General features: G+C 40.3%; 1 protein-coding gene across 1 annotated transcript in view; it reads right to left on the bottom strand.

Annotated features, from left to right (window-relative positions):
* LOC115155941 (anion exchange protein 3-like) overlaps window positions 1-10,469 on the bottom strand; it is a 112,043-nt gene extending 101,574 nt beyond the window's left edge. The window contains 1 exon segment of the mRNA XM_029703048.1: window positions 10,254-10,469. The gene's annotated coding sequence lies outside the window, so the exon portion shown is untranslated.
* Between the last annotated feature and the right edge of the window lie 8,494 nt (window positions 10,470-18,963).

The following is an 18,963-nucleotide window of genomic DNA, read 5'->3' as shown; positions in this document are numbered from 1 at the left end:
CTGCTTTGTCAATGCATGCAGAACGAATCTCGAGCATGAGGAACTGCCTGACTTAGTGACAGTGGGTGGGGCTTGGTGTGTGTGGGATTGGGAAGCGGCAAAAAGACGAGAACTCCAACTCGAGCAATAAATCAAAAGTTTAAAAAGTGAAAAAGTGCCGTTCCAAAATAACACAGCTATTGCTATTTCGATAAAAACGTAATTCATTTTGCAGCCCTAGGCCTCACCCAGCTAGAACATTTGGTTCATTGGAAGTTGTGTGAAAACTACGTTTTTGGTTTCCCATTGGGAACGAAGCCATACATTTCCTGACCGGTAAAACAGAAAGTTATTTATACATTCTGAGAACAGAAGTGAAAATGTTGCCTGTTTTGGTAACGTACATCTTTTGGTTGCAGGGAGGTTCTGAGAACATTTTACTATGGTTCATAGAAAGTTTTCCTGGGAGGTTTTGTTAACGTTCTGATAATTGTTTTCAATAAGACTGTCAGCTTAGGTTAGTTGTTTTAAACTCCAAGCACAGATAGGACACATGGAAATTAATTTGCATTAATCATGCAAACACATTTAACTTTTTTGGATGGCATCAGTGCAATTTGAACTTACAATCTTTGGTTGTTTATCCATGGAATTAGTCCACTGTGCCACCAGGATGGAGCTAGCATGCCATGTTTTTTTAGCTGTTCATTTTAGTCTATTCAAACAGACCCCATTTCAAAGGAAACAAGCACTCGTTAGGAACAGGTGTGGCCAATTAGTGGGTGCGGCAAACACACCTGAACATACTTAACAAGATAGCGGTTAGAAAGACTTTTGTTGACACTGAAAACGGAATGTATATGTTGTTAATTAAATACCATTCTTGAACATTCTTTGAACGTTAGTAATGTTTCCTTCTGTTTTTCATGGAATGTTTTCTGAAAGTTCAGAGAACACAACTTTACATAGAACTATGAGGAAACCTGCATAAACCATTCTGAAGTACTGAAATTCCCACAGAAGAACATTGTTTCTTAACGTTCTCTGAAGTATTTGAGAACATTCCCCATGTCAAACCAGTTGGAAAATGTTTCTAGAACATCACCAAAATGTAAGTTAAATGTAACCATGTTTGAACTTTTAGGAAACATTCTGTTAAGGTAACAAAATACCAAGAAAAAATATTTTTTGGGTCAAGTTGCTTGAATGGTCCAAAGCCAAGCAACTTTCCAGCATCATTCCCAGAAAGTTATAGGAAGGTCGTATGCAAAATAACAATAGGACAACCACGCTCTCACCAAGCTCTATGAAACATATGGTTAATTTACCTGAGAAGTCTAGTAACCGATTTCAAATCATTGACTCCACTTCAGAGATTATGAAGGGTGACCCGGGCTGGGCAAAATGCCATAGGGCCAGGAATTAAAACCAATTGCTCAAAATCTGCTTTCCTCACAATATAGGCTTAGCTGGTTGGAAGGTAAGATTCTGATACATAAAATATGTGTGCTTATTGTCTCGTGTAACAACATGCTGTGAAGAAATCATTAAAGATTTCCAGCACAACATGTATCTTTTACTGTATAGTAGACAGGGATGTAGTGGAGGGTAAACGTAAATGCCGTTTACGCAGACATTTGTATTTGTGAAATAAAGTTTACTTACCATTTGATTTAGTTAATTATCGTTTACCCACTCATTATTGCGTTCCCAGCGTTGATAAATGCTCAGAACACTAATATTCATCTTTTTTTTTTTTTTTTTTTTACTTTTTACCCCTTTTTTTCGTGATATCCAACTGTTAGTTACAGTCTTGACACATCGCCGCAACTCCCATATGGACTCGGGAGAGACGAAGGTCGAGAGCCATGCATCCTCCGAAACACGACAAAATATAGGCTACTATAAGTTCTCATAACAAAATAACTTTGCTTTACACAAAGTAGTTTGACAGATAATGGTGAGGCAGGATACAATGCAGGAGACAAACAGAAAGAGGAAGCACGCAGAGAGAAAGGTTAAAAGTACAGTAGATCCCAAACTTGTTATCCAGCCCCATGTGGGGTCCCCTCAAACCCATTTATAACTTGTTTCTCTTCAAATGGCTATATAATACAACACTTTAGAATTAACTAAGGGCCCTTCTCCCCTTTGTACTTTTAGCAGTTTACAGTACAGACAACTGAATTAAAGTGCAGCTCACATGAGTTACTAAGAACACAAATGTTATTTAAAAGATAACACATTTCAATATAAACATTAGAGGTCGACCGATTATGATTTTTCACCGCCGATGCCGATTATTGGAGGACCAAAAAAAGGTCGATACCGATTAATCGGACTAATTTTTTTATTATTATTATTATATATTTTTTGTAATAATGACAATTACAACAATACTGAATGAACACTTATTTTAACTTAATATAAAATCAATTTAGCCTCAAATAAATAATGAAACATGTTCAATTTGGTTTAAATAATGCAAAACAAAGTGTTGGAGAAGAAAGTAAAAGTGCAATATGTGCCATGTAAGAAAGCTAACGTTTAAGTTCCTTGCTCAGAACATGGGAACATATGAAAGCTGGTGGTTCCTTTTAACATGAGTCTTCAATATTCCCAGGTAAGAAGTTTTAGGTTGTAGTTATTATAGGAATTATAGGACTATTTCTCTCTATACGATTTGTATTTCATATACCTTTGACTATTGGATGTTCTTATAGGCACTTTAGTATTGCCAGTGTAACAGTATAGCTTCCGTCCCTCTCCTCGCTCCTACCTGGGCTCGAACCAGGAACACATCGACAACAGCCACCCTCGAAGCAGCGTTACCCATGCAGAGCAAGGGGAACAACTACTCCAAGTCTCAGAGCGAGTGACGTTTGAAACGCTATTAGCACGCACCCCGCTAACTAGCTAGCCATTTCACATCAGTTACACCAGCCTAATCTTGGGAGTTGATAGGCTTGACGGGGTGGGTATAATTTGTGGAACTTTCCAACAGGAATCTGTTCCAAAAAACATAAAGTAAAAGGTTGCCAACCAACAACGCATACAAAGTAGCAACGCATACAAACCTAGCTAACTAGCTGCGGAATAGGCATAAACTCACCACGTAGCTTATTCTTAATGTTTATCCATAGGCAACCAGAGTGAGGACAGACATTTTTCGGAATAAACGTGATGAGTGAAAAACACAATGAAATAGACCACTCCCTACCCAGTATCTTATTCTGCTGCTATACAACTTTGTATGCGTTGTTTTTTGGCAACCTTGTTATTTATGAAGTTTTTGGAATAGATTCCTGTTGGAACGTTCCCCAAATTATATTCAATTATAGTTGATAGGCTTGAAGTCATAAACAGCGCAATGCTTGAAGCACAACGAAGAGCTGTTGGAAAAACGCATGAAAGTGCTGTTTGAATGAATGCTTACGAGCCTGCTGGTGCCTACCACCGCTCAGTCAGACTGCTCTATCAAATCATAGACTTAATTATAATATAATAAACACACAGAAATACGAGCCTTAGGTCATTAATATGGTCGAATCCGGAAACTATCATCTCGTTTTTTCTTTCAGTGAAATACGGAACCGTTCTGTATTTTATCTAACGGGTGGCATCCCTAAGTCTAAATATTCCTGTTACATTGCACAACTTTCAATGTTATGTCATAATTACGTAAAATTCTGGCAAATTAGTTCGCAACGAGCCAGGCGGCCCAAACTGTTGCATATACCCTGACTCTGCGTGCAATGAAAGCTAGAGATGTGACACAATTTCATGTTAGCAGGCAATATGAATTAAATATGCAGGTTTAAAAATATATACTTCTGTATTGATTTTAAAGAAAGGCATTGATGTTTATGGTTAGGTACATTGATGCAACGACAGTGCTTTTTTCGTAAATGCGCTTGTTAAATCAACACCCGTTTGTCGAAGTAGTCTGTGATTCAATGAGAAATTAACAGGCACCGCAACGATTATATGCAACGCAGGACACGTTAGATAAACTAGTAATATATTCAACCATGTGTAGTTAACTAGTGATTATGTTAACATTGATAGTTTTTTATAAGATAAGTTTAATGCTAGCTAGCAACTTACCTTGGCTTCTTGCTGCCCTCGCGTAATAGGTAGTCAGCCTGCCATGCAGGCTCCTCGTGGAGTGCAATGTAAGGCAGGTGGTTAGAGCGTTGGACTAGTAACCAGAAGGTTGCAAAAACGAATCCCCAAATCCCCCCTGAACTTGGCAGTTAACCCCCGTTCCTAGGCCGTCATTGAAAATAAGAATGTGTTCTTAATCTGACTTGCCTAGTTAAATAAAGGTGTAAAAAAATAATAATAATAAAAAATAAATAAATAGTGGCAAATCGGTGGCCAAAAATACCGATTACCGATTGTTATGAAAACTTGAAATCGGCCCTAATTAATCGCCCATTCCGATTAATCGGTCAACCTCTAAACATATCCACATCCTATTTTTCTGGGCGTTTCTAATGTCCAGTCTAAATTAACTATTTTGTGACGGATGAGCTGATGTGCATTCTGTCATTTTAAAAGACATGCTTCAGAACTTTGCCAACTACAAAGCATTTCTTAAACTTCCCACTTTGGGCTGGATGTGTCAATGTGTAGTTCATACATGCATAATCTATAAGCAGAATTACTGTCTTGACTAAATTAGCCATGAAATCCCTAGTTTGAAAGTGACTGTTTTTCTGGAAGCTGTGCTGCACCATTTTCCTTACATTTCCCCCATGCGGGCCATTCCCCTAACAATTTGAGTTCAACCAATGAGCTTCAGACCCTCACCATATGAGTGACAGGTAGAAAGAGGCACATCAAGCACACACAACAGAGCAAGTGAGAGAGAGCAATGACGAGGTGCACATATCTTCACATATGTGACGTAGTACGCCATTTTCAAGGACCACTTTTGGCTTGAGTGTTACATTCAGAACTACTGGCTAAAAAGTATATAAAAGTCCAGGAGAATCTCTTTAACTACAGAAATATACATTAGGCCTTTCCTATAGACCTGCGTAAAAAGGAAACAAAACAATGCAGTTCTAAAAAATTTAAATGTTTTGGTTTATATCAGTGGTTATTCGGCTTATCTCGATCGGTCACTGGAGTTGATACCCACTTTTTTACCACTACATCACTGCCATTAGGTGTATTTAAGCAATATAAGACCTTATTTCCTAAATATAATTCTATAATTGCGATACTGTTTAATCTGCATGAATTTTTTATGATAAGCATACTGAATTGAAATTGAGACCTCATAATACAGGCGCCATGTGGTTTTCAACAACAGGACACTGCCCATCTCCCATTCTACAAAATCAATAGGCTTCTAGGATTAAGTCATGCACTTGGTATGTCAATTTAGCCTCTGCTATGATAGCCTGGTCTCAAAGACTAGATGTAACATAGTAAACGTTGATCTGTCACACTCATATGTTACGTTTGGTATGGTTACATAAAACAGAAGGTTACTTAAGACAAAAACGAAATGAGTGGTTGTCGGGGGGATGGGTAGGAGTACAACGCAAAAAAATGATTGAATCTCATCATAGACCACTTTAGCATTTCAGCTAATTAGCAACTACTTACTAGTTTTTACCCAGCTATCACATAATGTTCTGAGAGTCATATGTTTCTTAGAGCTTGGTGAGAGCGTGGTTGTCCAATGGTTATTTGCATACAGTGCATTCGTATACAGGTCCCTTTATTTTCTCAACAAAAATAACATGTTTCAGCCTAATTCTAAAATGATTTAAATAAAAAATGCTCCTCATCAATCTACACACAATACCCCATAATGACAAAGCAAAAACAGGTTTTTAGATATTTTTTGCCCATTTGCTAAAAATAAAAAAAACTGAACTATGACATTTACGTAAGCATACAAACCCTTTACTCAGTACTTTGTTGAAGCACCTGTGGCAGCAATAACAGCCTTGTGTTTTCTTGGGTATGATGCTACAAGCTTGGCACACCTATATTTGGGGAGTTTTCCCATTCTTCTCTGCAGATCCTCTCAGTCACTGTCAGCTTGGATTGGGAGCTTCGCTGCACAGCTATTTTCAGGTCTCTCCAGAGATGTTCGACCAGGTTCAAGTCCAGGCTCTGGCTGGTCCACTCAAGGACATTTAGAGACGTGTCCCGAAGCCACTCCTACGTTGTCTTGGCTGTGTGCTTAGGGTCGTTGTCCTGTTGGAAGGTGAACCTTCGTCCCAGTCTGAAGTCCTGAGCGCTCTGGAGCAGTTTTTCATCATGGATCTCTCTGTACTTTGCTTTGTTCATCTTTCCCTCGAACCTGACTAGTCTCCAAGTCCCTGCTACTGAAAAACATCCTGACAGCATGACGTTGCAACCACCATGCTACACTGTAGGGATGGTGCCAGGTTTCCTCCAGACGTGGCGCTTAGCATTCAGGCTCAAGAGTTCAATCTTGATTTCTTCAGATCAGAAACTTTTTCTCATGGTCTGAGAGTCCTTTAGGTGCCTTTTGGCAAACTACATGTGGGCTATCATGTGCCTTTTACTGAGGAGTGGCTTCTGTCTGGCCACTCTACCATAAAGGCCTGATTGGTGGAGTGTTGCAGAGATGGTTGTCCTTCTGGAAGGTTCTCACATCTCCACAGAGGAACTCTGGAGCTCTGTCAGAATGACCATCAGGTTCTCGGTCACCTCCCTGACCAAGGCCCCTCTCCCCTGATTGCTCAGTTTGACCGGCTGACCAGCTCTAAGAAGAGTCTTGGTGGTTCCAAACTTTTTCCATTTAAGAATGATGGAGGCCACTGTGTTTTTGGGGACCTTCAATGCTGCAGAAATGTTTTGGTACCCTTCCCCAGATCTCTGCCTCAACACTATGCTGTCTCGGTGCTCTATGGACAATTCCTTCGACCTCATGGCTTGGTTTTGCTCTGACATGCACTGTCAACTGTGGGACCTTATATAGACAGGTGTGTGCCTTTCCAAATCATGTCCAATCAATTGAATTTACCATAAGTGGACTCCAATCAAGTTGTAGAAACATCAAGGATGATCAATGGAAACTGGATGCACCTGAGCTCAATTTTGATTCTCATAGCAAAGGGTCTGAATACTTATGTAAATAAGGTATCAGTTTATTTTATACATTTGCGAACATTTCTAAAAACCTGTTTTCCCTTTGTCATTATGGGGTATTGTGCATAGATTGATGAGGGGGAAAAAAACAATTTAATCAATTTTAGAATAACGCTGTAACGTAACAATGTGGAAACAAATTCAAGCTGTCTGAATACTTTCCGAATGCACTGTACAACCTTCCCACAAGTTCTAGGAATGGTGCAGGATACCCAGCTAGCACATAACATTCTGAGAATGTGTTTCTTAGGTGTGAATTTCAGTACTTCAGCATAATGTTTTCTACAGGTTTCCTCATGGTTCTATTTAAAGTCATGTTTTTAGAACATTAACAAAGCTTTCACTTCTGTTCTCAGAAAGTAAAAAAAAGTGTTCAGTTTTACCGGTCAGAAAACGTATGGCTTCCTTCCCAGAACCAATGGGATACCAACAACGTACACTACCGTTCAAAAGTTTGGGGTCACTTAGAAATGTCCTTGTTTTTTAAAGAAAAGCAATTTTTTGGTCCATTAAAATAACATCAAATTGATCAGAAATACAGTGTAGACATTGTTAATGTTGTAAACGACTATTGTAGCTGAAAACGGCTGATTTGTAATGGAATATCTACATAGGCATACAGAGGCCCATTATCAGCAACCATCACTCCTGTGTTCCAATGGCATGTTGTGTTAGCTAATCCAAGACTATCATTTTAAAAGGCTAATTGATCATTAGAAAACCCTTTTGCAATTATGTTAGCAGAGCTGAAAACTGTTGTTTTGATTAAAGAAGAAATAAAACTGGCCTTCTTTAGACTAGTTGAGTATCTGGAGCATAAGCATTTGTGGGTTCAATTACAGGCTCAAAATGGCCAGAAACAAAGAAATTTCTTCTGAAACTTGTCAGTCTATTCTTGTTCTGAGAAATTAAGGCTATTCCATGTGAGAAATTGCCAAGAAACTGAAGATCTCGTACAACACTGTGAACTACACCCTTTTCAGAACAGCGCAAACTGGCTTTAACCAGAATAGAAAGAGGAGTGGGAGGCCCAGGTGCACAACTGAGCAAGAGGACAAGTACATTAGAGTGTCTAGTTTGAGAAACAGGCGGCCACACAAGTCCTCAACTGGCAACTTCATTAAATAGTACCTTACAAATCACCAGTCTCAACTTCAACAGTGAAGAGGCGACTCCGGGATACTGGCCTTCTAGGCAGAGTTGCAAAGAAAAAGCCATATCTCAGACTGGCCAATAAAAATAAAAGATTAAGATGGGCAAAAGAACACAGACATTGGACAGAGGAAGATTGGAAAAAAGTGTTATGGACAGAAATCTAAGTTTGAGGTGTTCGGATAACATAGAAGAACATTAGTGAGACGCAGAAAAAATAAAGATGTTGGAGGAGTGCTTGACGCCATCTGTTCAGCACGATGGAGGCAATGTAATGGTCTGGGGGTGCTTTGGTGGTGGTAAAGTGGGAGATTTGTAAAGGGTAAAAGGGATCTTGAAGGAAGGCTATCACTGCATTTTGCAACGCCATGCCATACCCTGTGGACGGCGCTTAATTGGAGCCAATTTCCTCCTACAACAGGACAATGACCCAAAGCACAGCTCCAAACTATACAATAACTATTTAGGGAAGAAGCAGTCAGCTGGTATTCTGTCTGTAATGGAGTGGCCAGCACAGTCACCAGATCTCAACCCTATTGAGCTGTTGTGGGAGCAGCTTGACCGTATGGTACGTAAGAAGTGCCCATCAAGCCAATCCAACTTGTGGGAGGTGCTCCAGGAAGCATGGGGTGAAATCTCTTCAGATTACCCTCAACAAATTAACAACTAGGATGCCAAAGGTTTTCAAGGCTGTAATTGCTGCAAATGGAGGATTCTTTGACGAAAGCAAGTTTGAAGGACACAATTATTTCAATAAAAAAATCATTATTTATAACCTTGTCAACGTCTTACCTATATTTCCAATTCATTTCATGTATATTTTCATGGAAAACAAGGACATTTCTAAGTGACCCCAAACTTTTGAATGGTAGCGTACATTCCCACAACTTCCAAGGAACCAAATATGCTAGCTGTTTAGCTACTTTACAACAACTTAGCACGTTAGTTAATACTTCCTCTAACCATGACTTTAAACCTTTTAACCTAACTCTTAACCCTAACTCTAACCTTAACCCCTAGCCACCTAGCTAACGTTAGCCACCTAGTCACTAGCTATTGTTAGCCACAACAAATTGGAATTTGTAACATCATGTCATACGTATTTCAAATTCGTAATGTATTGTACAAAGAGCATTTCGTTACCATATCATATGAATTGTAATTTGTAACATATGCGAAATGGATGATGGACATCCATGCATTTTTTAGAATACAAAATGTAACATATCACACTAAATGGATAGAGATAGATTAACATTCACTGTGTTACGTCTACCCCTGAGTCCAGGTTGGCAATCCTAACATCAATTTCATGGTTTGCCAGGAGACAAAATAGAAGAGTGAAGGGTGCATTGAATGAATAGTTTGGGCATTGGGGGAATAATTAATGCATTTTGTATTGACTGAAATATCACCGTACACGTTTACACCATCACTGCAAGTAAAACACTACTACCTTAACCTACTTTCAAGTCATTAGTGAATTCGCCCAATAATAAAGCTGAAAGGTTGCGCTTTCATCCAACAATTCAGTCCTTTGTTCTATGCGAACGAATATCATACTGGCTACATATTGATTCAGTGGCCTAAGTAGGCTAAGCACAATTGAAAACTATTGACACAAATAAAGCCATCAAATTCAGCGTTATGCCGCCTCCGCAGCAACCTATATTTCAGCTACATCGATACCGTGAGCATCTTGCGATACACAGCGCTACCACGCGTCCTGTATGGATAACCTGCATGGACCCTTTGATGTGCATTTGAACGCTGCATGTTATCAAGTCCTTTGTCTCTGCTTTATATTAAACACAAATAGGCTACTTTGTTGACTGGATAATGTGGTTAATGGCAGCTTGAAAGAGGAGACTCCAGAGGCTAGAACGGCTAGAGCTCTTTATTGTGCTTTCCGAATAACATTGCAACATTGTATGATATTATTGGTCAGAACCTTTTTCCTATCTGGATTGAACTCTTACCTGTGCGTTTGGAGAGCTGTCTAGATGGAATCGGTAGCAAAGGCTTGCAGTCAAATTGCGCAGCAGTCGCGATGATGCTTCATAGAGGAAACGCGCTGCGATACAGCCAGCTGCGTGATGCTTCAACCACGTGATGCAGTGAAGCAGCCTCACTCAAGCATCCAGATGTTGCCTGGCTACACAGACTCCTTGCTCCAGCTAAACGCTACGCCACGCCCACGGGGTTTAGTTCTTTCTTTGCAATAAGTCTCTGAGTCTGATCTTCACTAGTTACCACAGCCACAAATTCATAATTATTATTAACCTTTAAACCTAATTTAAGCGGCAACCAATGCGTCTGGATCTGAGTACTTCCCTGACCCTTCACCTAATGCAAAAATATTCGGGGTCGTCTGACTGGTCCAAAAACTGATGGGTTGAGCCAGAACAGACATGGGTAAAGCCCAGTTTTAAAATTCGTCATTGGCTTTGATACTCTGATTGGTTAGAGACGATCCAATCGCTGACGACTTTGTTTTGTTCAATGCCCATCACCACAAATGACTTCAATGATGTATATAGTGAACGAATTTAGTGTGTCATCAGGCTAATCCAGATGAGCATCCACCACAGAATAGCCTACTGTAGTAGGCTAGTAGTAGCCTTGTAGTGAGATTGACTGTAGCCCACAATGCTGCCCATTTACATAGATTTACTGTACATGCCTTCTTTTCCTTAGACACATGTTCAATAGCACATTGGTGATACCTTCTCAAGAAGTTAAGTGTTTAGTCATCAGTTTAAGGTCTGTTATGTAACAACTGGGATGTAGGAAGCATATAGGAGTTTTCTTTATTGCATCTTAATCATGTAGCAGACATGCTTAGCCAGAGCAATAAGGTTGAAGTTGATGTGGACACTTTTTCAAGGGCACATCAATGGATTTTCCACTTAGTTAGCCTGGGGACTCGAACCAGCAACCATTTGGTTACTTGCCCAACACTCTTAACCTCTAGGTTACCTGCTGTCCTGAAGGGTATCTCTGCTTTGATTTGAGAACCGAATATCTTACCACCTTTGTACAATGCCCATCACCACAAATGACTTCAATGATGTATATAGTGAACGCATTTAGTGTGTCATCAGGCTAATCCAGATGAGCATCCACCACAGAAACTCTTCTCCACCTAATATCCAGGCAAGATGTGAATCAGAGGAGGTTGGTGGGAGGAGCTCCAGGAGGACAGGCTCATTGTAATGGCTGTAATGGAGTTATTGGAACGGAGTCAAACGTGGTTTCCATATGCTTGATGTGTTTGACTCCATGTACGCCATTTCAGCTATTACAGTGAGCCTGTCTTCCTATAGTTCCTCCCACCAGCCTCCTCTGATGTGAATGGTTAATCTCAGTTGACTCAGAACTAAAATGTTGCGTAATTTAGTTTTGGTTTGTGAAGTCTCCCCCCTCGCAAAAGGAAACTCAGTCAAAGCCCCCAATCTTAGTAATGTAAACCCAAACACCGGACCTACTGCTGCACGTTATCCTACCCTCTAAGATAAGTGGGTTCCAAAGGGTTCTTCGGCTGTCTCCATAGGAGAACCTTTTTGGTTACAGGTAGAACTTTTTTGGGCTTCATGTAGAACCCTCTGTGTAAAAGGTTCTACATGGAACTCAAAAGGGTTTTACCTGGAACCAAAAACAGCCGAAGAACCCTTTTAAGTTCTAGATAGCACCTTTTTTCTAAGAGTGTACGTATTCCATCCCGTCACGACAGATTATTCTATTTATGTGCAGAATCTGTCCATGAGAGATTAGTTAATGGTTCAAATGTAGGGTTTTGGGTGGGATTCAAACCCTTTTTTCTGTGCCCTCGGGGCAGAGCTGCCCTCAGAACAAGATTTAATAAGAAAAACTCTCCACTGAACAATATGTTATCACACATTTGAGCGGTTTTCACAAATTTATTGTAGATTTCACAACTCATTATCACCCTGCAGGCCTCCCCGAGAAGTGACGTGTGACCCTGGTTTGAACTCTGTGAGAAGAGTAGAATAGGCTTCTTCAAGAAGTGTAATGTTGATAGACCTTGGTTTAAACCATTTTTGTAGGACCAAAGCTGGTTGCACCAATATGTCGAAAATTCGATTTTACGCTTATGATCCGTTTTCACAAATAACTCTTTGAAGTTACTCTTTCAATTTGATTGGGTTCAAATTCCAATGTATGGCATATAACGTTTCTAAATACCATTTTAAGATACATCACTTTCTTCAGATGCCCACACTCAAGCATCCATGATAAATTCTGCACTCTGTGACACTTTTCCAGGAAATAAATACAGGCCACATGAGGCATGTACAAAATAATGACATTTTGTCTACACAATTTACTAACAAGAAATACACTACATGACCAAAAGTATGTGGACACCTGCTCGTCAAACATCTCATTCCAAAACCACCTCGCTTTGTGCATGGGGGCACTGTTATGCTGAAACAGGAAAGGGTCTTCTCAAAACTGTTGCAACAAAGTTGGAAGCACAGAATCATCTAGAAAGTCACTGCATGCTGAAGTGTAAAGATTTCCCTCCACTGAAACTAAGGGGCATAGCCCAAACCATGAAAAACAGCCCCAGACCATTTTTCCTTCTCCACCAAACTTTACAGTTGGCACTATGCATTGGGGCAGGTAGCGTTCTCCGGGCATCCGCCAAACCTAGATTCAAACGTCGGACTGCCAGATGGTAAAGAGTGATTCATCAGTCCAAAGAACTTGTTTCCACTGCTCCAGAGTCCAATGGCAACCAGCTTTACACCACTGCAGCCTACGCTTGGCATTGCGCATGGTAATCTTAGGCTTGTGTGCGGCTGCTCGGCCATGGAAACCCATTTCATGAAGCTCCCGACTAACAGTTCTTGTGCTGACCTTGGTTCCAGAGGCAGTTTGGAACTCGATAGTGAGTGTTCCAACCGAGGACAGACAATTTTTATGAGCTTCAGCGGTCCCGTTCTTTAAGCTTGTGTGGCCTACCATTTCACGGCTGAGCCGTTGTCGCTCCTAGACGTTTCCACTTCACAATAACAGCATTTACAGTTGACCGGGGCAGCTCTAGCAGGCCAGAAATTTGACAAACTGACTTGTTAGGAGAAGTGGCATCCTAGGACGGTGCCACGTTGAAAGTCACTGAGCTCTTCAGTAAGGCCATTCTACTGCCAATGCTTGTCTATGGAGATTGCATGGCTGTGTGCTTGATTTTATACACCTGTCAGCAAAGGGTGTGGCTGAAATAGCCGGATCCACTAATTTGAAGGGGTGTCTACATACCTTTTGTATGTGGACCTTGAATAAAAAATATATATTTTACCTTTATTTAACTAGGCAAGTCAATTAAGAACAAATTCTAATTTTCAATGACCGCCTAGGAACAGTGGGTTAACTGCCTTGTTCAGGGGCAGAACGACAGATTTTTACCTTGTCAGCTCAGGGATTCGATCTTGCAACCTTGCCGGTTACTAGTCCAACACTCTAACCACTAGGCTACCTACCTGAATATCAATATCAACCTATTCAGTCCCAATATAGGCATACTACCATCATGTCACATAAATCCCACGGCACCAACAAGTAGTAGAGCAACATAACTATCACTGGAGAGTTTGTACGAAGAGATGGGATTTAAAGGGTATATAGGGCAAGGCAAGCTGTCTTTCAGAGTTAGCAATAAACACTTTGCTCACTAGGTGGGGTACTGATACCAGACATAAAAACTAGTTCAGTCATTTCAAAATTCAGAGGCAATGCCTCATACTTTCCAACATTCTATAACATGGTTAACTAGTCACTGAAATTAACACTTAACAACATTCTTTCAATACTGAACTAATGTGAAATGAACATCCACAACTAGGCAAAAGCAAACAAGATGGGGTTGTTTGAAAAGAGTTATGCCAACATTAGATGATGAAGGGAATACATTTCCCTCATTATCAATGAGCTGTCGATTGATGTTCTTCCATTTGTCGACGGCAAATTGTGATCCAGCATCCTGGAATGTCAATGCCTGGATGATGGCATAATTACAGCCTACTTATAAATATGAGAAGAAAAAAACAATTGTGATGGGTGGAAATTTGGAAGACAGATTATCTGAAGTTGCTGTGTGTCACTGCTATAAACAGAGCCCAGATGGAGGAGCAGGCTAGGAGAATAGTCTCTACCAGGGTTGTGTTTAGTAGGGCACACCATAAAATACACCATCACAAAACGCTTTTGAACAGAAAACTACAAGTTATTTTACTATTGGATGAGTTCAGGTGGTTTCACTGGATTGAAAACTGTTTTCTCCCTTCTGGACACGACCCAGGGCAAGTGTGTAAATGAAATGCGTAAAAAACAATATTGTATTTTTTTTATTCGTTTTTTTAAGGTTAATAAAAGTGAGGGATACAAGTGAGATGTTCATGTTGAACTTCATTCTCGTTGCCCTGTCGAAAAGAAAACAGAAGAGAGGTCTCCTATTACGAACTTTATGACTGAGTGTCCTTTCCCTATGAATGTGGTTTTAAACATGAATCCACAAGACTTCTGAATAAATGTTGACACTTCATCCCCCTCTCTTGCCACGACGCCAACTAAGTGAAGCTATGGCGTGGGCTGTGTTCGAGCTAAAAGTTCCTAGCAGTGTCAGACAATGCAGGGGTGGGGATTGGGGACTAGGCTTGGAAGAATCCTATTGATATTCATCAAGTGCCTTACATGGAAGATACAGTAAGAATATCAAGTTGAGATTAGCCTTAATAGTTTGAACATTTAACACATAATACATGCTGTCGATAGGTTATGCATTAAAAAAATGTATGGCTTGGCTATTATTTGAAAATGTTCCTCAGCCTGAAATGCCTCAATGCACACCTTAACCAATGCTAAACTTATACACAACCGAATCAAGTCTGAGTTTCATTTCTCAGGAGTGTAAACAATGTATTCCTCAGTAGTCCTGAGGGTTGTAACTATCCATTGTCTCCCAGTCTTCCAGATAGTGACCTAGGCACTGTGGTTGTGCCCTAGGGGCTAGGCTGTTTCTGTGATTACAGACCTAGATCCCACAGGAGAGCACTGCTTAAAGACCACCAGAAGAGTAGAGAAGAGAAGTGTTAAGTGCAGGTAGTCTCTTTCACATCACACATTACAGTAGACTTTCCCAAGCCTTTGTTGCATTTTTATGTCAGCGAGGTGCAGTTTGAAAATGTCCTTTTTCTTGTCACGACGTAAAATCGAGTGAGGTATGTAAACAAATGATATTTCAGACTTGCTTGGACCAAGACACATTTTTAACATGACTAATAAAGAATCAGAATCTGACTTGTGACTACATAAAATCAAGTCCAAGAAAAAGGAAGGGATGGTCTTGTGAAGTCTTAAACATGATCCCAGAGTGTCTTTGTGTCCTTATGAAATGCATCTATTGTGCAATGAATACTACATCATAAAATTAGCTGAAGCAGTATCTTCTAATACTGAATACTGAGGCTTCAGTGTAAGAATGTCTCTGCTGCTTCCTAGGAGAATTGTGAAAAGACAATATACAGTTCAGTATCTCACAGTTTTGGTGTGTCGGTCATGCTTGGATGTTTAGGTTATGTAGTTTCAAGATGTAGATATTCGTTTTCAGATGTCATACAGGTAAAAACCCATTTTTACCAGAAATTATAGATTTCAAAACAAACTGATTTCAAGCCTGTTGGCAAACTCAGACATGTTCAAAACAAACTCAGACATGTTCATTGTTTGAAAGGTAGAAACATATAAAATATGCTGTCTTTTAATCAAGATGTTATAATCCAAAAAGGATTATGTTTGTAAGTGATTTTTTGTGGAGGATAATGCAGCAGTAGTCTTTGCTGGAACATAACATACAGCGTGGCCAAGGCAGACATTTTGAAGGGAAGTTGGAAGAAGAAAGGCAGCAAATATGCAAATAATGAAAACATTCCTATAGGGATCCAAGTTCACGACAACTAAATATTTGAAAGGAACATTTCTGGGGCAGAAGATGAACAAACGGAAAGCAAAATTAAAACTTAGCCAAAACCAAGGTATCCTTCCAAGAAAACTCCATATGAAAATTGCTCAATCATATCATATTTCCCACAGTGCCTTGCGCAGTGATTGAGACTTGTTAACAAAATAATCAAAAGAAACAAATACTGAAAAAGTTCCATAACAATAGGGACAGACCAGAAAAGACAGAGGACAGGCTGCACAAAGCAGAAAGCTCAACAGCAGAACAACAACAAACACGACATCTAACTTTACAAACAACATCGGTATAGCCTCCACTTCCACAAAGGCCCCAAGGAGACAACCTTGAGTCAGGGGTAGATGAAACATAGTAAATGTAAATATGTCTCATTCCATTTAGCATGATATGTATTCATTTGTGGATGCCCATCATCTACTTCATATCATATGTTACGAATTGCAATTTGTACAATATGTTACGTATTTGCAATACATATATGTTACGAGGGGGCTAGGTGGCTAGTTTTAGCTAGGCTAGGCGTTAAGCTTAGGGGTAAGGGTTAGGGTTAAAGTTAAGGTTAGGGGACCCTCTGCTGCTCTCTGCTGAGACTGATGCCGTGTTCAAAACAACTGGGAAATCAAAAATCTCTGACTTCAGTGCATTCAAGACAACTGGGAACTCAGAGATCCGACTGGGGAAAAACGTTTTGAACAGTCATCCAACTCGGAATTCCAAGTCAGAAACTCTGACATCTTTCTAGACCTCCAACTTTCTGACCTGGACATCACTGATGTCATGATTTAACCTAGTTTTTTTCAGAGTTCCCATTTGTCTTGAAAGCACACTGACCATCAGATGCAGATACCATCAATGCAGTAAAATAAAAAGCAAATTATTAGCAAATTATTTCAATTTATGCTCAGATGTGCCTCGCAAGTGCTACACCAAAACTGATCTATTTTGTAATCAAAGTTCGAGTTTTGAAATATAATATGGTCTGAGAAGAACAATAACAGCAGGCCAGGCATACAGCTAATATGCTGTGATAATGTATTAGGCCTACTGCACAAACCTCATTCTTACAAAACTGTTTTTCTTAAGTTGATGTAAAAAAAAATCTAAGCGGCAGATCTTGGCTTGCGTTTTGACTGCAAAAATGATATTGACTCAAAAATGTTGGTGACCACTGGTCTAGTGGGAACGTTGTGGGGACATAACAAAAGATATAGTATGTTCCCAAAACACAAAAATTGTCCAGATGTGCAGATTATTATACAATGTTTTATTTATGGTGCAAAAATCATTCATCTGATGTTACCAGAACATTCCCAGAACACATGTTATGTTCTTTACAAATTCCTAACACATTTCTGTAGGTTGTGGTAACATTGTGGGGACATGACTAGAGATATGTTCCCAAACCACAAAAACTATCCAGTTGTGCTGATGATTACAATGTTTCTACTAGGTTGAAAAAACATTAGCCTGATGTTGCAAGAACGTTTGCAGAACACGTTTTATGTTCTTTAAAAGTTCCAAAAACATATATTTAGGTTGTGGGAGCATTGTGGGGATATGACAAGAGATACTTTTGTATATATAGTGTATGTGGACACCCCTTCAAATGAGTGGATTTGGCTATTTCAGCCACACCCTTGCTGACAGGTGTATAAAATTGAGCACACAGCCATGTAATCTGCATAGACAAACATTGGAAGTAGAAAGGCTCAGTGACTTTCAACGTGACACCGTCATAGGATGCCACCTTTCTAACAAGTCAGTTCGTCGCCCTGCTAGAGCTGCCCAGGTCAACTGTAAGTGCTGTATTGTGAAATGGAAATGTCTAGGGGCAACAAAGGCTCAGCCACAAAGTGGCCACACAAGCTTACGGGACCGGCGGGTGCTGAAGCGCGTACTGCGTAAAAATTGTCTGTCCTCGGTTGCAACACTCACTACCGAGTTCCATATTGCCTCTGGAAACGACGTCAGCACAATAACTGTTCATTAGGAGCTACATGAAATGGGTTTCCATGGCCGAGCAGCCGCACACAAGCCTAAGATCATCATGCACAAGGTCAAGCATCGGCTCGAGTGGTGTAAGGCTCGCCGCCATTAGACTCTGGAGCAGTTGTCTGGAGTGAGAACTCACCATCTGGCAGTCCGATGGACGAATCTGCAGTTGGCGGATGCCAGGAGAACGCTACCTTCCCCAATGTATAGTGCCAACTGTAAAGTTTGGTGGAGGAGGAATAATGGCCTGGGCTGTTTTTCATGGTTCGAGCTAGGCCCCTTAGTTCCAGTTAAGGGAAAACATAACGCTACAGCATACAAAGACATTCTAGATGATTCTGTGCTTCCAACTTTGTGGCAACAGTTTGGGAAGACCCTTTCCTGTTTCAGCATGACAATGTCCCCGTGCACAAAGCGAAGTCCATTGTTGAGATAGGTGACGAAGAACTTGACTGGCCTGCACAGAGCCCTGACCTCAACCCCATCAAACACCTTTGGGGTGAATTGGAACGCCAACTGCAAGCCAGACCTAATCGCCCAACATCAGTGCCCGACCTCACTAATGCTCTTGAGGCTGAATGGAAGCAAGTCCCCGCAGCAATGTTCCAACATCTAGTGGAAAGCCTTCCCAGAAAAATGGAGGCTGTTATAGCAGCAAAGGGTGGACCAACTCCATATTAATGCCCATGATTTTAGAA

This window comes from Salmo trutta, chromosome 20 (assembly GCF_901001165.1).
Source record: "Salmo trutta chromosome 20, fSalTru1.1, whole genome shotgun sequence".
Taxonomy (NCBI): Eukaryota; Metazoa; Chordata; class Actinopteri; order Salmoniformes; family Salmonidae; genus Salmo; species Salmo trutta.
The sequence above is the reverse complement of the archived record's forward strand: the minus strand, read 5'-3'. Positions and strand labels throughout refer to the sequence as shown.